We start from the raw sequence: 13,735 nt of genomic DNA, 5'->3' as shown, positions 1-13,735 counted from the left end.
ATGGGAGGAATGCTTGCAATCAGTCTAACCATGGCTGGGTGTAATCTGAGGGGTGGCATGGTAGGGAAAGTAATTCCGACCCATCATTCTCTTGACAACCATAAGACCTCAGATTAGCCAGCCATATGTAAATCAGTCTTGATCCTGCTCCAGTGGGAACCAGTCAGCCCAGGACCTCTCTGAACTGGAAAGTCAAGCGACCCAAAAACTGTTTCACCTGGATTGTGGCTGGTTACTCAGTTGCATGGTTCTAATGGAACTGCCACATGCTGATGGTTGCACTATTGGGCAGCCACACAGGCTTGTTGTGATGAGGGCCAGACAATGAGTATCGGGTAGGCAGGGGTGGCCCATCCATTAGAATGTTGGTTCCTCTCCACCACTAATTCTCTGCACTCTCCCAAATGACCATTTGTCCTCCGATCTGCATGAATGATATTGTGAATGGATTATAGTGAGCTTTGTTGAACTCTGAGTCCAGGCACTTTTCTGGGAAACTACTGGCCTAATCACACTGATCTAATAGTCCTGGATTGTTAACGTGTATTTGGAAAGTTCACTTCCCCCAAAAAGGTATCCTGGTGCTGAGTAGGTGTGCACCTAGCCCTGCCAGGGTAGGTTGGTTAAAGAGCTGTCTCTTGATTCTTGCTGAATTCAAGAGGAGAGACTGTGTAGTGGGAGGTCCTTTTGTGCTGTAGGACCAATGTAAAAATACCAGTGTTCTTGATCGGTTCTGTGTGGGATATGTGCAAGTAGGAGTCTGGAGGTGGTTGGAAGGAGATAGCTTATCCGGTAGGTGGGGGTCAAATTTGTGTAGTGCTGTGCGATTTGACATGAGGGTTTGTTTACTGGGAGCCAATGTAGGTCCTCTGAGGTGTGATGGGAGGTTGAGGGTTAGTTTGGATACTGAGTTCTGGATGGTTTGCACTCTGGGTTGCCTGGTGATTCTGGCATATGCTGTGTTCTTGTAGTCCAACTTGCTGGTGACTAGGGCATGAGTGACTACTTTTCCAGTGTTGCTTGGGATGCACTTGAGTATCAGCATTTTCAGGGTGTGGAAGTAGGATTCAATGACTGCGTGGATTTTGTAAAGCGTGAACCAGTTCACTGAGGCGTCTTTGCACAGAGGAGCAAAGATAAGAACACAATTAAGCTTTAGTGAAAAGCAAAGTTATTATAAGCTTGTGGAAACTCTAGGGGGACAGTTTCCAATTCTGAGTAGTGCAGACCACAACTCCTACCGCCCCAGAGGAGTTTGTAGGGTGGCACCACCAGGTTCCTGGCTGCACTGGACTGCATTCCTGTTGGGGGAATGTACCTTCTAGGTTTTTCTGTAGAAATGCTGGACCTAGTCCCTGCAGTGATTTTGTAGGTGTTAGAACCGGGGTCTCTAGTTGGTCGGAGTAGGAACCCTAGTCCAAGTAGGCACCACAGTTTCTGACGGGGTAGCTTGGCGCAGAGCAGGAAGGCTTAACTTAAGAGGCAATGTGTAAAATATTTGTGAAACACACCGCGACTGTCACAGTAAAAGCACTCACACAAGGACACCGCACCGGTTTTATAAGAATAAAAGCATCTTGTAGTAATCAAGCCCACATCCAAGAAGTAGTTTCAAGTAGATTTATTGAAGTTTGTTACAGGATGTAGGTTAGTTGTAAATAAGCCACACCAGGAGCAGCCAGCCAGGCGCTCAGCCCATCTCCAACTGTGAGTTTCCACTCCCCAACATTCCATCTTGCAGCATTCCACTGGCACATCACGAACCATAATAAACCTGGATACTACATGTCCTCCTTTCTTCCAAAGAAAATCAGAAAAGAAAACTGACAGGTGAAGTGTAAAGAAAAGCGGGAACAAGATGGAGAAGCTAGATGCACAAAAAAGAGAACCAAACGGAGACCAGAAAGGCAGTGAGGGAAATAAAAGAACGTGGTTGGCAAAGTAAACTCAAAACCATTACCCCCTCCTCCTTTCCAACACAAAGAGGAATGAAACCGAAAAAGAGACGAATGAAGAATAGAAAAAACCCATTAATGACTGTCCTCTGCATACCCACTGGCCAGGTAGAGATACAAGAAAGCGGCTCACATCAGGAGGAAACAAGACGACCGAGGAGAAAGGAATGCAAATACCCATTCTTCCCTGTCAAAAGCATGAAGAAAGAAATTACTAATAGAAAAATACAACTGGGCTACAAGACTAGAACAATTGAAACGCCCAGAGTAACGTAACCCATGCACTATGGCGACAAAAACCAAACACCCGCCAAAGGTAAAAACATTTGCTTCTGCATGGGCAACCTCGAGTGGAGGTATAGATATGTGCACTGTTGAACGCAACATGACCAACACTAGACACCTTAGGAAAGGTAAAACGTGCACTGCAGTGAAGGTATAAAACATATAATGTGATGTCCACCTACAGACGCACCTCGACTGGAGGTAAAAATGCTTTGCACAGGATAATGGGGAAAGACCCTACAACACACCTCCAGAGAGGTCAAGAGATTCTGCATAGAAAGCGCGGGACAAGCATCCCCGTGAGACACCTCGACTGGAGGTCAACTAATGTGCACATGAAAGTGGGACACAACCCAAAACACACCTGCGAGTAAGACAGTAGTCCACGCAAAATCATGTGTAACAACCTTGTGATACTCTACACTGTAATAATAGTGTAAACAAACCAAATGCACACCTTTTGTGAGGAAAAACGTAGTACAGTAGTGAGACAAGTAAAACAAAGACTACAGGCACCTCGTAAGGAACATTGTATACCCCACACTGTGACCGTGTGTACTCCACGCTGTGACCGACAACGTTAAACGTTACGACACCCTATGGAAAGAAAACCTAAGTTGCACCTCCGCTGGAGGTCAATGTGTATGCACATACAAAAAGAGACCCAACATAAACACCTCACAAAGACGTGAGACACACCTCACGGATACGTCAAAGACATTGTGCATAGAAGAAATAGGGTTAGACAAAATAATAAGTAAATGGCAAGATATTTTAACTAGAATACATTCAAACCCTCAAAATTAAATACAAACGCTGAAAGGTAACATATTGACCATGGCACTTGAAACTCGAAAAGAGAATGTCACTAGATGGCACAGAGCAGTGAAAATGTACGGAAACAAGTTTTCACAATTTTTAACAATTACACTCCACTCGAGAAAATGCCACCCCCAATAAAACAAGACACTGTTATTTAAAAGACACTTGTGCTCCGATAAACCTTTCACGTATATATTGCCCATTAGAAGAAAAATACCAGCGGGTTGCATTTGCTTAACGATAACGTGGAACAAAAAAAAACAAATACACTCAGTCACCGGATAAGGCAATGTTCACGAAAATCCACGAGCAGGCAAACGATAACGAGAGAGTGTGTAATCCTTGCTCCCACGACGGCTCCGCTGACCGAGGAAACTTGAATTAACTTTATTTAAAACGTGGTTGGCAACCCAGAGAAAGTTTGGGGAAAAAAAACATGGTTGGCAGAATGACACTCCATGTAACAGCAGATCACGTAGATGATTCCAACCCCAAGATGGTGCCACGCTATCCCACGTCGTGCAGGGTGGTTCACGGCATGCCAGTGCCTCCAAACGCTGATGGGTAAACACTGAGCTCCCAAATAAACGTCACGAGGCTCCTGAGCTGTTCCGCACAAGAACAAAGGCCAGGTAAGGTGCGCACACACACATTTAAATTCGAGATACAGCACAACTGCCAATTTTTAAGAGGCCTCAGAGGAAAAAACCCAAATATACCTTTGAACAAAATAAAACTTTACCAAACCTACGATGTCATTCTCCTCTTCCGCAGTAGGCAGGAAAACTTTAAACTGATCCTCAAAACCAGCCGCCAACAGTTAAAAAAAAAAAAAAGTCGAACAAACAATTCAGCACTTGGATAACGCAGCACATGTAAATTTTGGGACATCTCCAGGCTTACAGAGACCCCAGTGCTCACGAAAAGTGCCGGTATTCACATAATGCAATTCAGTGTTGCCTGCCATTCACTGTTGCCAAATCTGAAAACATGACGCTGGTTCATTTGGAGATCGCAGATGCAGCGCTAATAAAATGTCACACATTCAAAAAAAATTAACTCATGTTGACAGTCTTGTATAACAGCGCACTTTGTTCTGGAGATAAAAGGTACTGATAGCCTTAGATTACCTTCATACTGTTGCGCAAAAAAAACGTTTTTGATGTATTTAAGACAGTAGTATATGTAGGTAGGCTTACCCTCTGAAGGCACAGCAAATTGGCATTGTAGAGTGTGAGGCTTACCCTCTCCTGAGGGCACAGCACAGGCTTACCCTCTCTTGAGGGCACAGCACCTGACACAGGCGTTGTAGAGTCAGGCTTGGGCTGCAACTGAACAGACGCTGTAGGTACAGCAAACAGACTTTAGCTGCAGTTGAGACCGGAGCTGGCACTGTAGCGTAAAGGGCGACCGTTGTAGAGGTCACTGGTGGGGCTGATGTTTGCCAGTAGTTGAGTAAGCGCAGCTGTAGTTACAAGAGTTGCAGTAGCTCGAGAGTAGGTACTCCAGACTTGAAGATGAAGGGTTCAGAGGTAGCAGACGCAGGTTCTTTAGTTCAACTCGTCGCCAATAAATTGTAGTAATCGGGCCCACATCCAAGAAGTAGTTTCAAGTAGGTTTATTGAAGTTTGTTACAAGATGTAGGTTAGTTGTAAATAAGCCCCACCAAGAGCAGCCAGCCAGGCGCTCAGCCCATCTCCAACTGTGAGTTCCCACTCCCAACATTCCATCTTGCATCATTCAGGCAGCATTCCACTGGCACATCATGAACCATAATAAACCAGGATACTACACATCTTTATCTAAAATGTATGCAAGGTCCACAAATGACAAGATCAATCGGGTAAATCCAGTTGCATACAAAGCAAGTAAAGTTATCCTTATCTAGAAATTGTGCCAGGTTCAAAAATAGTGAGACTTCACACCGAAAATCACAGGTATCGGTCAAGTGTCTTGGACTGTTACAGAGATCCCGGTAATTGGCTGTCTTTCAGTTGTAAAACATTAGGGCAAAAACGAGCCTCCCAAGCACAGCAGTGATTTTGCCCAGATCGAAGTGTAAAGCATGGCAGTCCCTTGACACTGATCGTCTCAGGGTAAGGGTGTTTTGAATTATGTGAGGCAAAAAGACTTGCAGAAAATGGGCCCCACTACACGAGCGTCACCAGGAGCTGGGCTCGCTACCAGTTGAATGTCCCGCAAGTTAACTTTCAGAAGTGTGCCCTCAATCCGCTTCGCAGCAGCTTGCACAGTATCTGCCTTGAGCCCAAAAAAAGGAAGCTTCCTGTTTCCCCACCAAAGTGCACGGTTCCTAGCAGTCCGCTATTAACTGAGGCAGTCCCCGCAGTCGTCAACCTGCTCTGGCCCACTTTCCCCTACACGGCAGCTCACCTTGTAGGCTGTCCGATTCCTGAGGCCGGCGTGCTGACTCGGGGCTTTGCTGGACACCGGAGCTCTTGTGATGGTGTACGGAGGGTGGGCCAGCCTTCCCAGGTGCGTGTGCACCTTCTCTCTCCCCTTGTTGGCCATGATGCGCCAGGAGTCCCGGGTTGCCAGGCAACACCCCGCGCTGGAGCCAATCCTAGCGCAGCGCCTTACCTGACGTCAGCGGTGCAGGCAACAGCTTCCTGAGGCTCCCGGGTCGCTGGCAGTGATATCAAAGGTTATCTTGGTGCACTCACTCGGGCCCACGGCGGTGAAGTTGGGGGTAATTTTATGGCACTTTCCCCACGGATCAATGCTGATGATGGATGAAGGCGGTTTAACTCGTGGATCACTTGTGCTGGCAGCAGTGGGGGGGGGGGGGGGGGGGGTCCCGAAGCCCAAACAGCGCTTGACCTCACAGCGCTTCAGTCACTGCAGAGCTTCCCAGCGCAGCCCATACAGCTCTCCCTTGCCACAGCGCATCTCGGTTCAAATAGTCCTCACAGTGCGATCGGGTCCCAGGGCAACGGCGGTGATTGCAGGAGCACAGCGCTTCAGTTCAATCGGGCCAGTGGTTGAAGCACTTTCCCCACGGGCCAGCAGCGGTTACTTCAGGCTGGCAGCACTTCTTCCTCACAGCGCTTTCCAGTTCAGTTAGGGGTGATTGAAATAGCCACCCACATCCAGGGCTGCAGAGGTAGTTTCTTGAGGTCACAGGGCAAGCAAGGCACGCAGGCACAGCGTTGCAGGGGCGAGTCCTTGAACGTTGTTGTCCCAACGGCAGGTCTTATGAATATTGTGGAGACACACTGGTGGTATTCCTGGGTCGCCCTGGCAAGGCAAGATGAGCAGCTCGGCTAACGTGGGGCAGCAGTTCCTAGGAGCAGTCAGCCTCAGTAGTGTAGTAGACCTTTCAGCACAGCAGTCTTCACTCCCGCAGAGCGTCTTCAGGTCCAGTAGTGTAACCAGGATGTGAGGCAGGACCCTCCCTTATATACCCTACAGTCCAGTTACTAGAAGGGTCTGGGGGCAGGGGCGTCTGGAAGAGTCCAGGGAGTTCTGGGATGTTCCCTGCCTTCCTGACCTGGCTGTCCGTGACGAAAGACAGGACCTCTATGGCTACAGTGGGCAGCTGGTCACAGCCCATTCCAGGGGAGAAGGTGTGTATCCCCACTGCCACATCCCAACCCAGGCAGGCTTTCGGTATGCAGAGGGGAGGGCGGAGTCTACAGTGGCCAGACTAAGTTTAGGCAGAAAAAAGTCCACTCTCTGTGGGATTCCTAAAGTAGTAGTGCCCAAACCCCATATATCACTGCAAAGGGTTCACCACCCCGATCCAACATGACCTACTTATTAGGTCCCAGTCAGAAGTTATTCCTATGGAGGGTTAGGACTCACTGTGGTAGCAGCTGCCTATGGCAGGTATGCCAATGTCACAATGTTTTAGGGGAGAGCACCTGCACCTCAGCACTGTTTAGCAGTGGTGAGGCGGCCAGAGTCCTAAGTCCTACAAAATATTAAGTTAAAAATGGGGGGCAAAAATGTAGGGTAAGACCACCCTAAGGCTGACGGGTACAACAGTAGGTAATACAATTTTCTTTAAAAAGATTGCTTCGATGCAGCGGGAGCCAGTGTATCCTCACCAAGGCATGCGAGGCTGACTGACCTCACAATTTTCATGATCCTCCTAGCCCTGTATTTTGTAATCTGAAGTCTTTTCGGGAGTTTTAGGCAGATTAAGTCTATTGCAATAGTCCAACCTGGACATTAAAAGGCATAGGACCACGGTTTTCCTCAAGTTTGCCTGAAGAAACTGCCATTTCCCTTATCGTTCGTAGCATAAAGATGTGGTAATTACCTTGTTTACCTGCCCTTTATAGATCAGCTCGGAATGTATCCGGATTCCCCAATTTTTAATGGCACTGGAAGAGAACCAAATTAATCTGTCTACAGCGGGATTCTAAAAGGAGGTGGGGCTCCTAAATAGAATGACCTCCAGCTTTGAAGAATCCATCCAAGTGCTTACCTCCTACATAAAATTGCAGAATGTCTTGTTTGTGTCTGGCCCTCTCCTTGGGTGAGCCAGAACAGGGGTGAACCAGCTGTCTAATCTTCGCTCAGTAGACCAGGTTAAACTCTGAAGGAAGCCTTCCTCCTAGTCCTGAGACAGATGTCCTTCCTAAATGATGGTAATGGTATATTAGTAAATGTGTTAAATAACCTACTTTCAGGAAAAACTATGCTAAGGAGTTTACAGAAATCCTGGTTACCTCCTTCCAAACTCTTAACCGCAGGGGAGGAGAGTTTAGAGACTGCTTAAGAGTTTTTTAGAGGAGCAGCTGGTTAAATACTAATTTATCCTTGCGTTATGCTTTTTGTATCTTTCCTCCAAATAAATTCTATTTTACAACAGGCTTTCTTAGCAGCCTGAAGTGATTCCCCCAACCAGACAAGTTCGTGTCTCCTTTCTGACTGTAGCCAGGAAATTGACTGTTTCAGTCAGCCACGAGAAACAATTGGATACCATCTTACCCAATGTTCCTGCACATTCATCTGGTTCAATGTCTAGGAACACGTTGACTTCCCAGAAGCCTTCTCGGGGGCTGGCCCAAGACAGGAGGGGTGGAGTGGGAGATTGCCAACTACAGCGATCAGACCACATAACGGTTATTGCTGAATTGGTAATATAACTACAGTTGTAAAATTACCATCTGGGGTATGACCAGCATGAGTTGGTCCCACCACACGTTGCTCTAAATCTAAACCAAAACCAGACATTGAGTCAAGCAGAGCTTCAGTGCTTGGGTAACTGGAATTCTCTAGATGGAAATTGAGATCGCCCCACCCTCTCCCCTCGGACAGGGCTTTGTTGACCATCTTTTGGGAGTATGGGGGTGACCTGCCAGGAGCTTTGTCAATGGAGAGAGATTGGAACTGTCATGTCCCCAACCATGGATAGACGGCCAGTCTTAAGTGGCCACAGGGACCCCCGATAACAAATTAGACTTGTGCACATGCTGGGAGGACACATGGTGAGCACACAACCCCACTAGGGCTTGTTATACCTACTATTCCCATATTCAAGACTAGATTATACATTTATCCCGGCACGTTCATACATGGGTTCTTACGGCAGCGTTTCTACCTCGGGGATTGTTGGACCATTCGCTGATCTCCATTCACCTTTTACTAGGTCCTGATCTGCCTCCCTTCAGGTGGCAACTCTCGACTTGGAACCAACACAACTGCACATATCGCACCTTCTTGCATCACTCACAGAATATTTCACCAATGTAGGGACAGTGACCTCGGCATGTATGCTCTAGGGGGGCCGGGGGCCCTGAAGATCTCCGATGAAGCTTGCAACTTCCTCGCTGCACCAATCGCATTCGAGGCACTCACCAAGGTTATAGCAGACTTTCATCCGGGGAAGGTACCAGGCCCAGATGGCTTTCTGTGTGATTTTTAAAAGTCTTATACGACTTTACTAGGCACACACTTCCTCACAGCCATATTCGAGTGGCAGACGACCTGTATGACCCCCAGATTGGTGGTATGCAGGAATAGTTGTCTTTCACAAGCTAGGGCACCTGCCGGAATTACATGCCTCTTACAGGCCAATATCTTTATTGAATATTGAAGCCACTCCTAGCCAAGATGCTGGCCACTAGATTGATGAATCTCCCTGACCTTATTCACCCGAACCAGGCCAGGTTCATGCCGCCACAAGGCATACTACTCGACTAAGCTCATAATGCAATAGCTGCTGTAGACCGTCTTGGTCGCCCACTGGCTTTTTTAATTGGCTGATATCCAGCGCACGTTTGATGGTCGGCTGGACCTATCGGGTTATCCTACTGCAACATCTTAATTTCAGCCCAAAATATTTGAATGCTATATAATGGGTTGGCTGCCTCTGTGCATGTATCCAGCAGAGTATCCACCCAATTTCCTATCACCCATGGAAAGCGCCAATGCTGTCCCTCATCACCACTCCTATTTGCCTTGGTGGCCTGGGTTCACATGGATGCTCTAATCGGGGGCTTCAAGTGGTCGACGGAGGTCTCTGATAGAATTGCTGTCTACGTGGACAAAGTTTGTTTTTATATATATATATATATATATATATATATATATATATACCAGCTCCGACGCTTGCACTAATGATGCACGCTTTAGGCACTCACGGGGACTGTTGAAATCATCTTTTAATCATTAGCAGACGCGTTTTCAGCATTAGCTTTCATCAGTGCTTTTTAAAAGATATAACAATGTCCAAATGCACGGCGCGTCTTTTAAACACATAAGGGCTTACATGATTGGCGCTTTCAAATGGTGGTAACTGAGGAAGGACTCAAATGAAATTCACCTCCCCAGGCTGCCCTCTCAGCAAGACAGTGTTCGAATTTATAACAACCTTGGCCATATCGACTTTTGTTGCATGGTGAATGTTTTGTTATGCAAAAATCAAAGTTCTTACTGGTATGGCATGCCAGCTGCTATTCAGAGCATTTCCGATGTTTTCACCACCATATCGCCGTGCATTAAGTCCCCTCGCCAAGCCTCAGTTTGAAAGCCAGGATAAATCCGGTGGCAGCAGTAGAATCACTGTGTGCCATGAATTTGAATAATTCACGACCTTTGGTCGACAGAGAAATCCTTTTGAGACGGTTCAGGCTCCTGTTACACATACAGCTCCAATTTCCACCAAAGCAGGTTTGCGCCGAACTCTTAAGGCGGGTGCCATGAATTGTGAGGATGGAACTCACATTAAATACCAGCTCCGACGCTTGCACTAATGATGCACGCTTTAGGCACTCACGGGGACTGTTGAAATCATCTTTTAATCATTAGCAGACGCGTTTCAGCATTGGCTTTCATCAGTGCTTTTTAAAAGATATAACAATGTCCAAATGCACGGCGCGTCTTTTAAACACATAAGGGCTTACATGATTGGCGCTTTCAAATGGTGGTAACTGAGGAAGGACTCAAATGAAATTCACCTCCCCAGGCTGCCCTCTCAGCAAGACAGTGTTCGAATTTATAACAACCTTGGCCATATCGACTTTTGTTGCATGGTGAATGTTTTGTTATGCAAAAATCAAAGTTCTTACTGGTATGGCATGCCAGCTGCTATTCAGAGCATTTCCGATGTTTTCACCACCATATCGCCGTGCATTAAGTCCCCTCGCCAAGCCTCAGTTTGAAAGCCAGGATAAATCCGGTGGCAGCAGTAGAATCACTGTGTGCCATGAATTTGAATAATTCACGACCTTTGGTCGACAGAGAAATCCTTTTGAGACGGTTCAGGCTCCTGTTACACATACAGCTCCAATTTCCACCAAAGCAGGTTTGCGCCGAACTCTTAAGGCGGGTGCCATGAATTGTGAGGATGGAACTCACATTAAATACCAGCTCCGACGCTTGCACTAATGATGCACGCTTTAGGCACTCACGGGGACTGTTGAAATCATCTTTTAATCATTAGCAGACGCGTTTCAGCATTAGCTTTCATCAGTGCTTTTTAAAAGATATAACAATGTCCAAATGCACGGCGCGTCTTTTAAACACATAAGGGCTTACATGATTGGCGCTTTCAAATGGTGGTAACTGAGGAAGGACTCAAATGAAATTCACCTCCCCAGGCTGCCCTCTCAGCAAGACAGTGTTCGAATTTATAACAACCTTGGCCATATCGACTTTTGTTGCATGGTGAATGTTTTGTTATGCAAAAATCAAAGTTCTTACTGGTATGGCATGCCAGCTGCTATTCAGAGCATTTCCGATGTTTTCACCACCATATCGCCGTGCATTAAGTCCCCTCGCCAAGCCTCAGTTTGAAAGCCAGGATAAATCCGGTGGCAGCAGTAGAATCACTGTGTGCCATGAATTTGAATAATTCACGACCTTTGGTCGACAGAGAAATCCTTTTGAGACGGTTCAGGCTCCTGTTACACATACAGCTCCAATTTCCACCAAAGCAGGTTTGCGCCGAACTCTTAAGGCGGGTGCCATGAATTGTGAGGATGGAACTCACATTAAATACCAGCGTGGACAGTTCAAATTGGGGAAAGCTGCACATCACGCCTGGAGCCCACTGGAGGGCTAGAAAATGAAAATAAAACGACAAAAAAAAAACTGTGTTTGGCAAAAATACACACGGACCCTAATGGAGGGGAAGAATTGGCTGACAACTACCAGCATGCATCACTGGAGATTGCGTGCACTGTGGGTATAAAGAGTTGTGGCAGTACCGTGTTTTGCCATTTGTTGCCCCATGAGGAAGAGGCTCGTTAGCTTCGAAACGCGTCGGGGATTTGGGAAAACAGTCGTAATTTGCAATTTTCCGAAATTAAAGGTTCTGTTTGAACGTAACTGACTACGGAGTAGCGTCCTTGTCTGGAGAGGCACTTTTGGTGAATACAATACGTGGCGGCCTCAGCCACGAAGGATGCACCGCCTGCCTAGAAAATGTTGGCAGTTCTGCATGGTCACAACTGTGTGTCCGTGAAAACAGCGTGGACAGTTCAAATTGGGGAAAGCTGCACATCACGCCTGGAGCCCACTGGAGGGCTAGAAAATGAAAATAAAACGACAAAAAAAAACTGTGTTTGGCAAAAATACACACGGACCCTAATGGAGGGGAAGAATTGGCTGACAACTACCAGCATGCATCACTGGAGATTGCGTGCACTGTGGGTATAAAGAGTTGTGGCAGTACCGTGTTTTGCCATTTGTTGCCCCATGAGGAAGAGGCTCGTTAGCTTCGAAACGCGTCGGGGATTTGGGAAAACAGTCGTAATTTGCAATTTTCCGAAATTAAAGGTTCTGTTTGAACGTAACTGACTACGGAGTAGCGTCCTTGTCTGGAGAGGCACTTTTGGTGAATACAATACGTGGCGGCCTCAGCCACGAAGGATGCACCGCCTGCCTAGAAAATGTTGGCAGTTCTGCATGGTCACAACTGTGTGTCCGTGAAAACAGCGTGGACAGTTCAAATTGGGGAAAGCTGCACATCACGCCTGGAGCCCACTGGAGGGCTAGAAAATGAAAATAAAACGACAAAAAAAAACTGTGTTTGGCAAAAATACACACGGACCCTAATGGAGGGGAAGAATTGGCTGACAACTACCAGCATGCATCACTGGAGATTGCGTGCACTGTGGGTATAAAGAGTTGTGGCAGTACCGTGTTTTGCCATTTGTTGCCCCATGAGGAAGAGGCTCGTTAGCTTCGAAACGCGTCGGGGATTTGGGAAAACAGTCGTAATTTGCAATTTTCCGAAATTAAAGGTTCTGTTTGAACGTAACTGACTACGGAGTAGCGTCCTTGTCTGGAGAGGCACTTTTGGTGAATACAATACGTGGCGGCCTCAGCCACGAAGGATGCACCGCCTGCCTAGAAAATGTTGGCAGTTCTGCATGGTCACAACTGTGTGTCCGTGAAAACAGCGTGGACAGTTCAAATTGGGGAAAGCTGCACATCACGCCTGGAGCCCACTGGAGGGCTAGAAAATGAAAATAAAACGACAAAAAAAAAAACTGTGTTTGGCAAAAATACACACGGACCCTAATGGAGGGGAAGAATTGGCTGACAACTACCAGCATGCATCACTGGAGATTGCGTGCACTGTGGGTATAAAGAGTTGTGGCAGTACCGTGTTTTGCCATTTGTTGCCCCATGAGGAAGAGGCTCGTTAGCTTCGAAACGCGTCGGGGATTTGGGAAAACAGTCGTAATTTGCAATTTTCCGAAATTAAAGGTTCTGTTTGAACGTAACTGACTACGGAGTAGCGTCCTTGTCTGGAGAGGCACTTTTGGTGAATACAATACGTGGCGGCCTCAGCCACGAAGGATGCACCGCCTGCCTAGAAAATGTTGGCAGTTCTGCATGGTCACAACTGTGTGTCCGTGAAAACAGCGTGGACAGTTCAAATTGGGGAAAGCTGCACATCACGCCTGGAGCCCACTGGAGGGCTAGAAAATGAAAATAAAACGACAAAAAAAAAACTGTGTTTGGCAAAAATACACACGGACCCTAATGGAGGGGAAGAATTGGCTGACAACTACCAGCATGCATCACTGGAGATTGCGTGCACTGTGGGTATAAAGAGTTGTGGCAGTACCGTGTTTTGCCATTTGTTGCCCCATGAGGAAGAGGCTCGTTAGCTTCGAAACGCGTCGGGGATTTGGGAAAACAGTCGTAATTTGCAATTTTCCGAAATTAAAGGTTCTGTTTGAACGTAACTG

General features: G+C 46.9%; 1 protein-coding gene across 3 annotated transcripts in view; it reads right to left on the bottom strand.

Moving 5' to 3' along the window:
- Window positions 1–11,529, bottom strand: part of PTH2 (parathyroid hormone 2) — a 149,026-nt gene extending 137,497 nt beyond the window's left edge. For 2 of the 3 annotated variants that reach the window (XM_085616332.1, XM_085616334.1), the window contains exon 1: window positions 9,967–11,529. The gene's annotated coding sequence lies outside the window, so the exon portion shown is untranslated. Of the gene's footprint in view, window positions 1–4,261; window positions 9,577–9,966 lie in introns of those variants that run through there. The other variant, XM_085616333.1, reaches the window with a different exon arrangement.
- Between the last annotated feature and the right edge of the window lie 2,206 nt (window positions 11,530–13,735).

The sequence above is a fragment of the Triturus cristatus genome, chromosome 7, assembly GCF_964204655.1.
Source record: "Triturus cristatus chromosome 7, aTriCri1.1, whole genome shotgun sequence".
Lineage (NCBI taxonomy): Eukaryota > Metazoa > Chordata > Amphibia > Caudata > Salamandridae > Triturus > Triturus cristatus.
This window is presented reverse-complemented; position numbering and strand designations above follow the sequence as displayed.